The 14,051-nt window shown below is 37.6% G+C and overlaps 1 protein-coding gene across 2 annotated transcripts in view; it reads right to left on the reverse strand.

The window, feature by feature from the left end:
• Window positions 1-14,051, reverse strand: part of LOC138698318 (E3 ubiquitin-protein ligase Siah1-like) — a 538,667-nt gene that overhangs the window by 441,150 nt on the left and 83,466 nt on the right. The gene's annotated exons all lie outside the window — the stretch shown is intronic.

Raw genomic sequence — 14,051 nt, forward strand, 5'->3', positions numbered from 1 at the left:
ATCCATCAGATCTATTCCCCCCTTACCATCCTTTAAATGTATTCCCACTCCTATCCTTCACATCTATTTCCCACCCCATCCTTCAGATCTATTCCCCCCTTACCATCCTTTAAATCTATTCCCACTCCTATCCTTCACATCTATTTCCCACCCCCATCCTTCAGATCTATTCCACATTACCATCCTTAAAATCTATTCCCACTCCTACCCTTCACATCTATTTCCCACTCCCATCCATCAGATCTATTCCCCATTACCGTCCTTTAAATCTATTCCCACTCCTATCCTTCACATCTATTTCCCACTCCCATCCTTCAGATCTATTCCCCATTACCATCCTTTAAATCTATTCCCACTCCTATCCTTCACATCTATTTCCCACTCCCATCCATCAGATCTATTCCCCCTTACCATCCTTTAAATCTATTCCCACTCCTATCCTTCACATCTATTTCCCACCCCATCCTTCAGATCTATTCCCCATTACCATCCTTTAAATCTATTCCCACTCCTACCCTTCACATCTATTTCCCACTCCCATCCTTCAGATCTATTCCCCATTACCATCCTTTAAATCTATTCTCACTCCTATCCTTCACATCTATTTTCCACCCCATCCTTCAGATCTATTCTCCATTACCATCCTTTAAATCTATTCCCACTCCTATCCTTCACATTATTTCCCACCCCCATCCTTCAGACCTATTCACCATTACCATCCTTTAAATCTATTCCCACTCCTATCCTTCACATTATTTCCCACTCCCATCCTTCAGATCTATTCCCCATTACCATCCTTTAAATCTATTCCCACTCCTATCCTTCACATCTATTTCCCACTCCCATCCTTCAGATCTAATCCCCATTATCATCCTTTAAATCTATCCCAACTCCTATCCTTCACATCTATTTCCCACTCCCATCCTTCAGATCTATTCCCCATTACCAACCTTTAAATCTATTCCCACTCCTATCCTTCACACCTATTTCCCACTCCCATCCTTCAGATCTATTCCCCATTACCATCCTTTAAATCTATTCCCACTCCTATCCTTCACATCTATTTCCCACTCCCATCCTTCAGATCTATTCCCCATTACCATCCTTTAAATCTATTCCCACTCCTATCCTTCACATCTATTTCCCACTCCCATCCTTCAGATCTAATCCCCATTATCATCCTTTAAATCTATCCCAACTCCTATCCTTCACATCTATTTCCCACTCCCATCCTTCAGATCTATTCCCCATTACCAACCTTTAAATCTATTCCCACTCCTATCCTTCACATCTATTTCCTACTCCCATCCTTCAGATCTATTCCCCATTACCATCCTTTAAATCTATTCCCACTCCTATCCTTCACATCTATTTCCCACTCCTATCCTTCAGATCTATTCCCCATTACCATCCTTTAAATCAATTCCCACTCCTATCATTCACGTCTATTTCCCACCTCATCCTTCAGATCTATTCCCCATTACCATCCTTTAAATCTATTCCCACTCCTATCCTTCACATCTATTTCCCACCCCATCCTTCAGATCTATTCCCCATTACCATCCTTTAAATCTATTCCCACTCCTATCCTTCACAGCTATTTCCCACTTCCATCCTTCAGATCTATTCCCCATTACCATCCTTTAAATCTATTCCCACTCCTATCCTTCACATCTATTTCCCAATCCATCCTTCAGATCTATTCACTATTCCCATCCTTCACATCTATTTCCTACTCCAATCTTTCACATCTATTTCCCACTCCTACTTTTCACATCTATTTTCAGTCCCATCCTTCACATCTATTTTCAGTCCCACCCTTCACATCTATTTTAAGTCCTATCCTTCATATCTATTTTCAGTCCCATCCTTCACATCTATTTTCAGTCCCATCCTTCACATCTATTTTCAGTCCCATCCTTCACATCTATTTTCAGTTCCATCCTTCACATCTATTTTCAGTCCCATCCTTCACATCTATTTTCAGTCCCATCCTTCACATCTATTTTAAGTCCTATCCTTCACATCTATTTTAAGTCCTATCCTTCATATTTATTTTCAGTCCCATCCTTCACATCTATTTTCAGTCCCATCCTTCACATCTGTTTTCAGTTCCATCCTTCACATCTATTTTCAGTCCCATTCTTCACATCTATTTTCAGTCCCATCCTTCACATCTATTTTAAGTCCTATCCATCACATCTATTTTCAGTTCCATCCTTCACATCTATTTTCAGTCCCATCCTTCACATTTATTTTAGTCCCATCCTTCACATCTATTTTAAGTCCTATCCTTCATATCTATTTTCAGTCCCATTCTTCACATATATTTTAGATTTTCAGTCCCATCCTTCACATCTATTTTCAGTCCCATCCTTCACATCTATTTTCACTCCCATCCTTCACATCTATTTTCAGTCCCATTCTTCATATCTATATTGAGTTCCATCCTTAACAACAATTCACTCCCATCCTTCACATCTATTTTCACTCCCATCCTTCACATCTATTTTCAGTTCCATCCTTCACATCTATTTCCACTCCCATCCTTCACATCTATTTTCACTCCAATCCTTCACATCTATTTTCAGTCCCATCCTTCACATCTGTTTTCAGTCCCATCCTTCACATCTATTTTAAGTCCCATCTTAACAACAATTTTCACTCCCACCCTTCACATCTACACTCAGGGACAAAAAAACCGGACACTTTAATATTTGCTAGTATTTTGCAAAATATTATCTTCTCATACAATATTATGGTAGCCATCTGTTGTTATGGAAACGTGTATACATTGTTGATTGTTTTTTGTTTTCTGAACAAGCCATTACAACCAAATATTCCAATTTTGCTTTCGGAGTCTCAGCTATAACAATTTTGTCTCAACCATTTTGTGCTTCATTATCGTTATCATTCCTTATTTCTTTATTTTTACATTTTGTGAGTTTAAGTGGGGTTGTAACATTTGTCTTAAAACAAGATGCGACCTGAAGATGTGGCTCGAGCTGTAGCTCTTTACGATGATGGACGCAGTGTACGTTACATTGCAAATGTTATGAATATGGCTAGAAGCACAACTCATGATGCCATAAAACGGTATAGAGAGACCCTAGAATATCCCAGAAGACCAGGTTCGGGTCGTCCAAGAGCTACAAATCCAAATGAAGACAGGTATATGGTGTTGAGAGTTCTTAGGGAGCGCAACCTGCCAGCTACTAGTGTAGCCCAGCAATTTGTTAACATGCATGGACGCCCAAATTCGGCCAAAACAGTTAGAAGGAGGTTGAAAGCAAGTGGACTGATATCAAGTAGACCTGCAACTGGTCCCAGACTTCTCAGGATGCATCGAGTTGAACGACTACGTTTTGCAAATGATCACAGGGTTTGGAGAAATGGACAGTGGAGCTGTGTTCTGTTCACCGATGAGTCCCGTTTCAATCTATGCTCACCTGATGGACGTGAAAGAGTTTGGAGAAGGAGGGGAGAACGATTTTCACAGTGTTGCATTTCCGAAAATGTGCCGTATGGAGGTGATGGAGTGATGGTTTGGGCAGGAGTGTGTACGGATGCTCGTACAGAGTTGGTTTTTGTTGAAAATGGAAGACTAACAGCTGATAGGTATATAAATGAATGTTTGGCTGATCATGTTGTGCCATTTGGCCAATTTGTAGGTGATAATTTTGTTTTAATGATTGTTAATGCACGGCCGCATATTGTCCATGCGGTCGGAGATTATCTCCAAGAAGTGGGAATCCATGTTCTTCCATGGCCAGCAAGGAGTCCAGACATGAACCCAATTGAACACGTGTGGGACATGATGGGACGGCGTGTTAAGAATAGACACCGAGACCAGAATCGTTACAAGAGTTGAGGCGAGCACTTGGCGAAGAATGGGAACTTATTCCTCAAGAAGACATTTCTAACCAAATTGAGAGCATGCCAAGACGTATGGATGCAGTTATTCAAGCCAGAGGGGGTAATACCCGTTACTAAAAAGAGTTTTTAATGTTTAAGGCACCATAAAAGGAAAAAAGAGTTAGACCAAACGATGCCATAGTTATACGCCCTTTGTAATTTTTTGTAAATTTTCTCATCAGAGATTTTTATTTATTTATTTTTTCAAATGTTGTCGTATAAGGTGCTAAATGGAACATTATTTTGTTTAAATGGGTTTTGTTTCATTTTGAAATAATTGGCAACAAAATATAAGCAAATATAGAAGTGTCCGGTTTTTTTTGTCCCTGAGTGTATTTAAGTCCTATCCTTCACTTCTATTTTAAGTCCCATCCTTCACATCTATTTTCAGTCCCATCCTTCACATATATTATCAGTCCCATCCTTCACATCTATTTTCAGTCCCATCCTTCAATCCATTTCCCATTCCCATCCTTCACATCTACTTTCACTCCCATCCTTCACATCTATTTCACACTACCATTCTTGACAACTATTTCCTACACCCATTCTTGACATATATTTCCCACTCTCATCCTTCACGTCTATTTTCAGTCCCATCCTTCACATCTATTTTCACTCCCATCCTTCATATCTATTTCCCACTCCCATCCTGCACATCTATTTCCCACTACTATCCTCAACATCTATTTCCTACATCCATCCTTCATATCTGTTTCCCATTCCTATCCTTCACATCTTTTTCCCACTCCCTGGGATTTATTACGTTCATCTGAGGAAACATGGCCATGTCAGGGATGAAACTGTATTACCCACTTGTCAGCATCGGATTCACGAATGCCACAAGAGCCACCTGTCAGAATGGATCAATCATCACACTGTAAGCCCAAGCACATAAATCCATCCCGAGTCAGACCCTTGAAAAGCCGGCAGGCCAAGACTAGGAGCTCACATTTACGTTACCAACAACCTCAAAAACTCCATCCAAAGCCGTGTACTCGAGATATTAGAAACATTTTAGGCCTAATTGAGTAGATTTATCTATTGCTGCTAATGCAGAACTATATCTTTCTCTTCACAAGATAGGGGAGGAGGTAACTTGGAAATTGACGGGCACGTAAAAATGCAATCCTCTTTCACGTTCATTCTTCTTGTCTTCCCCTTACTTTTCCCGCCTTCGCCTTGTTTTTCTCGTATTTCACCCGTTCTCCTTGCCTTCCCATTGCTCTTTTATTTACATTCGCTTTCCTTGCCTTACCCTCTTTCTCCATGCATTCATCTTGTTTCTCCAGTCTTCCCTTTGCTCTCCCTCTCTCGTCTTTCCATTGTTCTCCTCGTCTTCGTATTCTTTTTATCGTCTTCCCAGTCCTTTCATCGTATTCCCAGTGCTTTCATAATCTTCCCAGTGCTTTCATTATCTCCCCAATGTTCTCCTCGTCTTCCCAGAGTTTTCATCGTCTTCCCAGTGCTTTCATAGTCTTTTCAGTGCTTTCAACGTATTTCCAGTGCTTTCATTATCTCCCCAATGTTCTCCTCGTCTTCCAATTCTTTTTATCGTCTTCCCAGTGTTTTCATCGTCTTCCCAGTGCTTTCATAGTCTTTCCAGTGCTTTCATCGTCTTCCCAGTGCTTTCATAGTCTTGCCAGTGCTTTCAACGTCTTCCCAGTGTTTTCATTATCTCCCCATTGTTCTCCTCGTCTTCCCAATGTTTTACCCATCTTCCCATTGTTCTCCTCGTCTTCCCAATGTTCTCCTCGTCTTCCCATTGTTCTCCTCGTCTTCCCATTCACTCGTCTTCCCATTGTTACACTCGTCTTTCCATTGTTACACTCGTCTTTCCATTGTTCTCCTCGTCTCCCTATTGTTCTCCTCGTCTTCCCAATGTTTCACCCGCCTTTCCATTATTCTCCTCGTCTTCCCATTGTTCTCCTCGTCTTCCCATTGTTTCACTCGTCTTCCCATTGTTACACTCGTCTTCCCATTGTTACACTCGTCTTCCCATTGTTCTCCTCGTCTTCCCAATGTTTCACCCGTCTTTCCATTATTCTCCTCGTCTTCCCATTGTTCTCCTCGTCTTCCCATTGTTTCACTCGTCTTCCCATTGTTACACTCGTCTTCCCATTGTTACACTCGTCTCCCCATTGTTACACTCGTCTCCCCATTGTTCTCCTCGTCTCCCCATTGTTCTCCTCGTCTTCCCAATGTTTCACCCGTCTTTCCATTGTTCTCCTCGTCTTCCCAATGTTACACTCGTCTTCCCATTGTTCTCCTCGTCTTTCAATTGTTTCACTCGTCTTCCCATTGTTTCACCCGTCTTCCTATTGTTCTCCTCGTCTTCCCATTGTTTCACCCGTCTTTCCATTGTTCTCCTCGTCTTCCCATTGTTACACTCGTCTTCCCATTTTTACACTCGTCTTCCCATTTTACACTCGTCTTCCCATTGTTTCACTCGTCTTCCCATTGTTACACTCGTCTTCCCATTGTTACACTCGTCTTCCCATTGTTACACTCATCTTCCCAATGTTACACTCATCTTCCCATTTTTACACTCGTCTTCCCATTGTTACACTCGTCTTCCCATTGTTACACTCGTCTTTCCATTGTTACACTCGTCTTCCCTTTGTTCTCCTCACCTTCCTCTGCCCACCTTGTCTTCTCGTCATTCTAACACACATGCCAGTTTGAGACAGCGAGAAATAAGACAAGACGAATTAGGGAGAAGGGGGAACACAGAGGGCAAGAAATATTACGCCAGTAGTAAGAATCAGAAGAAAAGTCACAAGAGTAACGACAAGAAAAATTATAATTAACAAGAATAAAATAAGGAAACAGTGGTGGGAAGAAAAATGTGGACAGAAAAATTAGAAGAAATATGGTGTTGATAGCGAGATAAACGTGTTTTGTAACAATATTTTCGGCATCAATGTTTTCACCATCAGTTATATGCACTTGATTAAGAGCCACAATGGCGTGGTGCATGCCAATTGTGTCGTCGTCAGACTAGGTAATGGATGCGATCATGTCTGGCTGACAGTCACCTGATTATCTGGCTGCAATGTAGCTGCGCGGGGCTGTACCCTGCTATAATATTCCCTGTAATCGGCTAATGGCTGAAACTTCATTACGTCTGGCGGGAATGGGAGGGGGAAGGGGTGAGCTGCATTCACGACCTAATTGGGGCGCCTCTTGCTGCGGGCGTAATGCAATATGCAGACATAGATGGGAGACCTGTTACTTGACAGACAACGCTGCACCGCTGCATTACGTGACATCGGTGCATCGGGGGCGAGGGAACCTGAGGGTGAGGAACGACTATCGCGGGGAAATATTGTTCACAGTTAAGGAGCAGACTGCAGGGACAAGACGGTGTAGGGGGTAGGGTTTCTAAGGACACTCCCGTGGGAGTGAGAGCCGAGGGGGATCGCCAGATGATTTACAAAATCAAACTAAAGACACTTCATTAGCTTATATTTGTTTCGAATTTAGAAATAAAAACATAAACAACGTTGAACATAAATATCTAGAGTTTCAGTACAAAATAATTATTACAATAGACATGCCTGTTCTTCAGAAAGTAGCATCTCAAATCTGACTCTACAGTCGATACATACAGCGATATTTTCAAGTTCAAGGAGATCTCTGTTTTGTTGTGATGCCAAACAAAGACGAGAAACTTATATGGTATAAATACAGAATTACAAATATTATAAAATATTTAAAACCTTCTTTTGACAGCTCGAAGTATTTTTGCATTTTTCGAAATCTAGTCTACACTGTGCGAAAAAGTCAGTTTCAACATTCCACTAGTAAGTAGGCTATATATTTCAATGAATTTCTTCGTCATACTTTTTTTTTCTTTTAATTTCAGTCAGTTGATCACAACACTCTAAAAACGGATTTAGTATCCATCTCTGACTGTCGTAAATGTTTTGAGTTTCTTCCGGAAATACTGAAAAAAACTGTCAAAATTGTGCAAACTTCATATTTTGTTCTGTGTAAAAACAAACTCAGTATGATTTTATTTATATTTCATATACGTTCAATATATTTTTGTGAAAGTAAAGTGGAGGAGAATAGCCCAATTTTGCACTTATTTATTCATTTGGTTTCTTATAAGAGAATAAAATCACTTTTTAAATCTAGATTTAGATTAGGTATGTCAAGGACACGGGCAAAGTTACGAACTGTTATGTATCAAACTCTGATAATCAGAATGCACTTTGCGAGAAGCTGTGGTTTGAGTGAGCGTAAGAAAGACCCTCAGTCAGGGATGCCAACCATTATCGAGGTAGCGTGTGGTCAGTGCATTCAACCCTCCTCCTGCAGTTGAAACTTGTTTGCTAGAGCATTTTACGATACTCACTGCAATTCCCTATTTTCAAGATCACGATGCTAGATGGGCACCTGTCTCGTACACTAGAACAGAGGTCGAGGGCTCACATTGAAGAATGAACGCATTAGTAACCTCACTCTACATTTTCTTCATGTGAACAACGCGAAGTCAATTAGCGGCCGTTCGAGTTACAGAATAGTCGCAGTCTGCGTCAGTGGCGGACGTGACTTGATGGATATGAAAATAATAAATAAATGAACAAATGATCGATCGGTCAAACAAATAAACATTTTCACACAATATGTAATAGTGACCATTACACTCTTACTACGTCATACTACTTTTGACCAATAAAACGGTACGAAAGGACGTATTTCAACCAATCATGGCTGCTTATCACACAATTTTATCGCGTCCCTAGCATTTGTTTCTTTGTTTGCCAACATTTGAAACTGCGCTGGTCTGGACGTCAAAAATATATATAAAATTACAAACCACTCCAGTCGATGCACAGCAGTTTCAAATATGACTCGCATTGGCATTCAAGAACAAGAATTAATAAAAATCACTGATCATACCTATGCATCTTCTGAAATCCGATTTACAAATAAATGAAGAGCACCATTCGGAAATCCTGAATAAGTTGAATACACCATGTAGGCCTAAATCAACGAGTTCCACTTCTATTATGCACATGTCCAATATAACATCAATTGAACCACCAACCACATTCAAATTTGAAAATTGTACATTCAATAATTATTCCTTTTAAAATTATTCATTCGGAAATTCTGAATAAGTTGAATACACCATGTAGGCCTAAATCAACGAGTTCCACTTCTATTACGCACACGTCCAATATAACATCAATTGAACGACCAACCACATTCAAATTTGAAAATTGTACATTCAATAATTATTTCTTTTAAAATTATTCATGTTTATTTTTTATGTCATCGTCGTTAATTAAAACTTTTCTAACACTTGTGTATATTAGTTAGGTTATGTTATAGCTTCTGCTCTGAGAGGATAAAAAGAACTTCTGCTATATGATATTATGGATAGTCACGTATCAGAGATTGTTTAATATTAAGATTTATTGAATAGTAATCATTACAGTGTCTGTATAAAGACACTACTGCCATCTAGCATGCATCTAGCGTAATATTTGTAATGTTGAGATGATACAATAATACATTTGAAGACAGTTGTATTTTCGTAAGTCAATTAATATTTTATTGTATTGGAGTACTTCGTTACTTCTAATCTTTATATACTTTCTTCTAATCGTGTAATAGTCAATTAAATCCCACTCAAGTTTTGATTTTCTCTAGATAAATCAAAACGTATAGTGAGATTACTGTTAATGAAACAAGAAAAACAAATGATCGATCGATCAAACAAACAAACATTTTCACACAATATGTAATAGTGATAAAAGAAGAAACTATGTAGCCTACATAAAAGTTGTCTCAACCCAAATATTAAAAAAAAATTATGTTTTATTTAACGACGCTCGCAACTGCAGAGGTTATATCAGCGTCGCCGAATGTGCCGGAATTACGTCCCGCAGGAGTTCTTTTACATGCCAGTAAATCTACTGACATGAGCCTGTCGCATTTAAGCAAGCTTAAACGCAAACGACCTGGCCTGGAATACCCAAATAAATGATTCATTGTAACGTTGTACAAATTATTGCTGCAACTCTTTCTACATCAGAAGTTTACATATTATTAAACTATATACAGATTTTTCTATGCATTCACTCTTCGTCTCTAACTTGTAATCTCCACAGGTGCCTATAGTAGAATGATTTATCATTAGAATTCGAAGTTGAGGCACAATATCTCTTAAGTTATATGAACACAGAATACAACAGTGTTTACAAAGCAACTGGCAAGGTATTCTTCTGCCCTTATACACATACTATGTCAGTCGAACGGAGCTCTTGTAATACGTAATACAGGCCCAGCAAGGAGAAAGAATAAATATTCGCTTGAAGGACAAACGTAAATATTATGTTGGATAGAATACAATGTATTATCTTTTCTCACGTGTAGAAAAATAACATTTTTCTTAAGTCCATAAACAGTTATTTAGACCAAAAATATCTACAAAAGTATTTTGTAATAATAATGATGATTACCATTAAGTACGAGAAAAATTCGTACCGGCACCGGGAATCGAACCCAGGACCTCTCAGCTGTTCGCGCTGAGTGCTCTTAACCAACTGAGCCATGCCGGGACACGATCCTGACGCCGGCCGAACTCATCTCGTAGTATTATGTTACGGCCTTACTACCTGCATTTAAGAAGATACACGTCATATTTATACAGGAGCGCATATTAAATGATACAAATAATGATGATGATGATGATGATGATGATGATAATAATAATAATAATAATAATAATAATAATAATAATAATTTACTTTTGGAATATCAGATCCTGCATTTGTAAATGTACATGAATTACAGTATAAGAAAAAGAAACGATATAAATACAGTAAAATTACACTTTATAATTTTATAAAGTGTAACTCACAGAAATACACTTGTCTTTTTTAAATTCGATTATTTTACCAGGCTTTATCAACTGCTATGGTTAAATAGCGTGTGAATGAGATGAAGGTGATTATGCCAGCGAAATGAGTCCAGGGTTCTGCGCCGAAATTTAACCAGCATTTGCTCTTAATGGGTTGAGGGAAAACTTATCTTAAAATAATAAGGTTCATATTAAAGAAACAACTTTTAGATAACAATGTTTTCTATTAAATATAAATCTAACCCCTGTACGAATAAAACTCTTGTTGGGGGAGGGGAAATTTGAGCATACAATAGCTTAATATATTATTTCCAACCAAGGAAGGTAATATTATACTTAAAATGAAAATAACTCGAGTACTGTATTTAGTACGAATTTATTTCTTTTAATTTAATAAGAAGCCTGAATGAAGGTTTTCTAACTTGATAATAAAAGAGTAAACTGAGAATAAAGTGAAATATCATCAAATCATAAGGAAATTAAAATACCTATATCAATAAAATATATGAAAGTAATTTAAATAGCATATTCTACATATTTCTTTTATTTTTAATATGAATTTACTGTAAATGTTAGAATTTTTTAATATAGATGCTTCGAAATCATGTCATCGTAAATTTTAATACATTTAATTTAATTTAATTTAATTTAAATTTAATTTAATTTAGTTTTTTGCCAGCAATTGTGACTCATTTTCTCTCTTAAAATATATGTGTGTGTGTATATATATATTCTTGTAAGGGTTATTTTTTTCTTTCATGGAATAAAGTTATAAGGTTATAAATGTCGAACAATTGGAAGAAAGGCAGTTTGGTTTCAGGAAGGGAAAAGGTACGAAAGATGCAATTGGACTGCTACGAACAATCGGTGAAAGATACCTAGAGAAGAATAAAGAAGTGTATGTAGTATTTGTGGATTTAGAAAAGGCTTTTGACAGAATGGATTGGAATAAACTAATGGGGATCGTAAAGAAAATAGATGTCGACTGGAAAGAGAGAAAACCGTTCAGTAATCTTTATATGAAAAAAAGAATCAAAGTCAGGATAGGATAAGAAATGTCAGAAGGAAGTGAAATAGAGAGAGGAGTAGGTCAAGGATATCATCTACCCTGTTCAACATCTGCTTGGAGGATTTCGTAAAAAACTGTTTTCAGAATATGGGAGGAGTGATAGTAGAAGGAAGCAGAATAAAGTGTATAAGATTTGCTGATGATATGGCGTTGTTAGCAGAAGAGGAGATGATACTAAGGGATATGCTACTGGAGCTAAATAACAGCTGTGAGCAGTATGGAATGATGATAAATGCAAATTAAAATACAATTTTTTGTTTCTATTATCTCTCCCTTCTTTCCAAAAGTTTCTTTTTCCTTTCACCTTATATCTCTCCTTTCTTTCTGTATCGCTCTTTTATTACTGTACTTTTATAATTTATTTTATATTTGCTTTCACTACACACTTTTATTTTAACTTACAACATATGCAGTCGCTGGAATTCGTTCTGATAACCTTTCACTTTGTAGTCAGACGATTTACCACTATGCTATGAAGCGGTTTCGTAGACCCAGGTGTCGTTTTTGAATTTATTGTACTGTATGTTTCCGTTCTCTTGTATAAGTTTAGTGAAACAAAAGAGGGCACTAATATCACTAATCGTTCAGACGAAATACTGTACGTTTAAAAATTCGTACTCAGGGAGTTATCTAAACAGACACTTAACACAAATAAAGATTGTTATTTGACACAAAGTTGGTCAAGGAAAAAAGTCATAGGAATTAATTAACTTAAAAAATACAATTTTAATTTTAATAATTTAAGTCATACAAATACATATTACGTATTAAACCAATACATGTGTTTTAAAAATTAAATTCTAAACGCTATTTTCGAATTTTCTGATACTAAAATTTTCCCAATTTGGGTATTTTTCAATTATTTTGTTATATAACGTTGGACCAAAGTAGGTACCATAGCTAAGAGCTCTGCTGGTGAAACACGTTGGTTCCTCTAGTCGTATTAAATCGGATCTTTTAGTTCCATATTTATGATGATACAAGTTGAATTTATTACGATTTTTATGTATGAAGTTTAATAAGACTATATAATAAATTTGTTTAACTTTCAGGACATATTAAAATCGGCGAACAAAAGCTCGGATGAGTAATCAAATTGTTTATTTAGGCATATTTTAAATATTATTTTCTGAACAAGTATTAGTGGAGTGAGATTAGAATTACATTGACAGTTGTGAGATGATAACTGCGTATACGCGGAATGGGTTAATAAAAACCTAAATTAACGGAACCTAACCTTCGTAGATGCAACATGTGTAACTGGAGCAGACGAGAACTTCTTGATTTGATCTGGAATGTGCACGCGAAAATAAATCCAGGTAAAAATCACGCTGGTACTACATGAAAGGTCCGCGCATTTGTTCTAAATGCCGAACAGGTCGTTCCGTTCATAAAAAGCATTGTAGGCCTAAGCTTTTATCCCGGATACGGAAAAGATGGAATTGGTGCAGATTTAGAACAGGAAGACAACTAGTACAGCACAGCGTGAGATACGAAAGAAAAGAATACAACATACTACGGTAAGTGCAAAAACGACATAAGGAGCATCGACAGATTATAAGAAATTACCAAAGGATACAGTATTTAGAAGTAAACATTCTGCCAGTTACTACAATCCGTCACTGAAGATAAAATCTCCTGTGAACGTCGTGCTCATTTCTCCCATTAGGAAGATCTTCAGTAAATTAAATACAAAATAGATAAAAAATGTTCGATAGCAAAGTCATTACGAAATACAAAGTTACTGCTAACACATACTCGTACTAGACATCAGGAAAACATTTTCAATACTATATTAACCTTTGATAGAAAAAATTTCTCAAGCACTTACGTATAAAATACGAGTTTTATTTCTGTATTCTGGACCGCTGTCTGAACTCTAATGCTCAAATGACAACTAGATATTTTGCTATGTACAGTGCAACTCCACAAATAAACGCTCACTCTCGTAAGTCAATGCATCCTGTCCCGCGCTGCACAGGGCTAACCAGTTGAACCAGTGCATAGTGTGCAGATACTCGACACGTTGGCAGCAAGGCAGGAAACAAAAAAAGTGTACTTATGTTGAAGCAGAAGTTACAAATATTGGAACGGTTTAAAAAGGGTGAATCAATCAGAGTCATCCCTCAAGAATTTGACATTTCGATCAGAACAGTGTATGGGCTAAAACAAAATTCATCTAAATAC

This window comes from Periplaneta americana, chromosome 4 (genome assembly GCF_040183065.1).
Source record: "Periplaneta americana isolate PAMFEO1 chromosome 4, P.americana_PAMFEO1_priV1, whole genome shotgun sequence".
Classification (NCBI taxonomy): Eukaryota; Metazoa; Arthropoda; class Insecta; order Blattodea; family Blattidae; genus Periplaneta; species Periplaneta americana.